At 50.8% G+C, this 3520-nt stretch overlaps 1 long non-coding RNA gene across 1 annotated transcript; it reads left to right on the top strand.

Annotated features, from left to right (window-relative positions):
• Positions 1-186: 186 nt before the first annotated feature.
• Positions 187-2705, top strand: LOC309634524. Its single transcript, XR_014248178.1, has 3 exons — positions 187-273; positions 622-830; positions 1745-2705. It is a non-coding gene; the product is annotated as an uncharacterized lncRNA (long non-coding RNA).
• The last annotated feature ends 815 nt before the right edge of the window (positions 2706-3520 follow it).

Here is a 3520-nt window from a genome sequence, read left to right as displayed (position 1 = left end):
TGCAGCTGCTGAGGCTGGGAGTTGCCCTGGAGACAGACAAACATTCCAAGTCCCTCCCCAAGGGCTCCTCCGTTGCCGGGCAACCAGGGTACACAGCCCCCTGCCAAGGGATCTCTCCTCTGACCTCCTCATATGCCTCTGGCCTTCTTGAACAGGGAGTACTAGGTTTGCTTGCCTGTTTTCCTTTTTAAAATAAAACCCTTTTTGTGATTTGAAAAACATCAAAATGCCCTTGCACTCTTTAATTCCTTTCCAAAGCCCAGGAAGCCAAAGGTAAGTGGCCTTTCGTTGGGCATCTTCTATGGAGATGTACAGATTGTACAGTGCACGACCCATCCAACTGTACCTGGAGTTCTAGTGCATAGTAGGTGCCAGTCTCTAAATGATCATTTAGTCATTTTAGTGTTATTATCCACGAAGTTCCTAGTAGGGAATTGAGATCATGTGAGGTAAAGCAACCTGCCGGAGATCAGTTAGCAGGAAACAAAAGCATGTAAATTCACGTTTGGCTGCAAAGTCGGTGCTTTTTCCTCAGGCTACCCCGTATGTCAGGGGAGGAAACTCTAAAACCCTCTAAGATTCTTATCTTTGAAAACTGTATTCTATTTAAATTTCTTCCAGGCAGAGAGAATTCAGTGCAGTGGAATGCTGGCTCCTCTGCTCTCAGGAGAGGTGACTTTGAGCAGCCCTCACTACTCACCAGCTCCAGATGACAAAGGTGACAAATCTGACCTTCCAGAATTGTGAGGATGAAGTCAGTGCCTGTGAAAGATTCAGGGCACGTCGTATTTTTCCTTTCTTTCCACTGATGCTGGCCGGACAATTTAAATGTGAGCCTTTCTGAAACCATGAAGTTGTCGTGACCCTAGCAGGCTCAGACAGCTCCCTAATCAGGTGTATTTGAATTTAACCTGGAAAAAGATAACGAAAGTGTTTACTGATCTTCCTCTCCAACGTTCACAGTATTTAGGCATCCGACCATAACGAGAAATGCTGACAGGAAATGCCCACATTACACGAGGCTAGCTAAGCATTGACCCAGGAGAGGAAAGTTCCCGCCTTCAGTTAATTATAAATTAAGAGCAAACGTGTGGCAATCCAGGTTGCCATGTTACCAGCTACTGGAGATGAAACAGTGCTTAGTGGTTTAGTAAAATGGCGGATTATTTTTGTAGACAGAGCACTGCACCTTTTCCACCCTGTAGGGGCAGGCAGTCAGGTGGCAGAGGTGTCCCCCCTCCGCCCCACAGGCAGGCTGAAGCGACAGGGCTCCGAGGCCGTGGTAGAGACAGCTGGGGGCGGGGGGGGGGGGGGTAGTCAGCGCCGGCTGGTGGGCGGTCTCCAGGTTCAGCCAGGGCTCATTCTTCGTGGACATAAACAGTCTTGGTTTAGATCAAAAAGAAAATGATCCATTTGTCCCCAAGACCTAAGTTTCTCCCAAGTCAAGTCTTATGGACACACATACAGTAAATTAACCTACCCCTTAACACACTACAGTTCAGGGAGTCGTTGGTCAAATCAAAAGCGAGCCTTAAAAGCCCACCTGCGGCTCTCCGATTGCTAAATATTTCAACGAAGTGTCTGAAGCAGAAATGTAATTAAGTATTACGTTATGGGCGCCACGAACGGATCCGCCAGAACCACAGGGGTCTTCCTGGAGGCCAGACGTCTGTGTAGGAATCAACAATGGCTCTCACCTCGCAGTTATTTCTACCGGGATGGATGGTGCTATTTTGCGTTTCAGCTCTAGGTGGCGCTGGAGCACATCTTAAAACACGACGGAGCGCAGGTGCGACGCAGCCGTCCCAGCTCGTGTCCGCGCGTCCTCCAACCTACTCCGCGTCCAGAAAGAAAAAGAATGTCGTCCGCTCTTGTCACTTTGCTAAGACTGCAGAGATGCACGATTTATTCCCTGAAGATGCAGAGTGGAGAAGAGACAGACCACCTAGGGGTCAGACGCGGTGATCTGAGCGTTGCGGAGACCAGAGGAAACAGCGCAGAGGAGGGGGTGGTCGGAGGACCCCAGGCTGAAGTGCCGGGGGCGGGAGGAGAGCCTCGGGGGGGTCAGAACAGCCAACGGCTTGGAAAGGCAAGTGGTCAAAAATAAACATTTTCCGTTACTAGAATTCATTGAGCAGAAATGGGCAAAGTTGAACCGACTTGTTAACCATCTCTGTGGCCTCTCAGCTCTGGGGGCGTGAAACGGAGACGCGTAGAGGGAACTTGAGGTTAGACGGAAATTACACGCCAGCCCGAGGGGGGAAGATGCGGAAACGTAGGGACGCTGAGAGCGGCCGGGTGCACGGGGCAGCGTCAAGAGGGAAATTCAGTTTGGTCCCCAAGATGGCAAGGAGTTGTTGCAAGAGTTTACACAGTAGACAGGTGCGCACAGGTTTCCGTTGGAGAAGGATAACCCTGGTGCTGTATTGGAGACGGTGACGGGGCAGTAGTAAGAGTCAGGACGGGCGTTTCCAGGTCCACACACTGAAAGGAGGGCTGGCTGCAAGTCCGCCCCCATCCCACCCCCTCCTGACGTGTGGAAGGAAAGTCTCGCCCATCAGAGCCCCACAGCGCGCGGTTTTGCGCTGCCTTGCCTGCTGGCCTTTTTGGGGTCCGCACCCCACTTGTGGGTCTTCCCCTCTGCCCCTGCTCTTCCCTCCTTCTCCCTTCCTCCCTCCGCCTGATGGAACATTTCCATCGGGAAAACAAATGTGCTCTCGTTTTCTCCAATCTTAAAAATATATAAAAGCAAACCTTTGCTGTGACTCCACTTCTTTCTAAGGCAAAGGCGCCCTCGCATTTATTATTACTTTTTTTACCTCTTTATTGGAGTATAATTGCTTTACAACGGTGTGTTAGTTTCTGCTGTATAACAAAGTGAATCAGCTATAGGTATACATCTATCCCCATATCCCCTCCCTCTTGCGTCTCCCTCCCACCCTCCCCATCCCACCCCTCTAGGTGGTCACAGAGCACCGAGCTGATCTCCCTGTGCTATGCGGCTGCTTCCCACTAGCTATCTGTTTTACATTTGGTAGTGTATATATGTCCATGCCACTCTCTCACTTTGTCCCAGCTTACCCTTCCCCCTCCCTGTCTCCTCAAGTCCATTCTCTATGTCTACGTCTTTATTCCTGTCCTGCCCCTAGGTTCTTCAGAACCTTTTGTTTTTAGATTGTGTATATATGTGGTAGCATGTGGTATTTTTCTCTTTCTGACTTACTTCGCTCTGTATGACAGACTCTAGGTCCATCCACCTCACTACAGATAACTCAGCTGCGCGTCCTTTTATGGCTGTTGCTGACGGGACAGGTGGTAGGGAGAGAACACCGCAGGCAGGGCAGTGGGGTCCCTGCTGGGCTGGGACGACGCAGCCGGGCAGCCGCCCGGGTGACCCACGCAGCCCTGTCTCCACGCAGCTCACACCTTCTCACGGGCAGCCTTGACTCTGCCCTGACGGTGCTTTTCTGCAGCATCACTGTATTTTTAAGTGGTATTTGAGGGCAAAGTCACTACAAGA

Source organism: Balaenoptera borealis (assembly GCF_965194805.1).
Source record: "Balaenoptera borealis genome assembly, chromosome: 9".
NCBI classification, from domain to species: domain Eukaryota; kingdom Metazoa; phylum Chordata; class Mammalia; order Artiodactyla; family Balaenopteridae; genus Balaenoptera; species Balaenoptera borealis.
The sequence above is the reverse complement of the archived record's forward strand: the minus strand, read 5'-3'. Positions and strand labels throughout refer to the sequence as shown.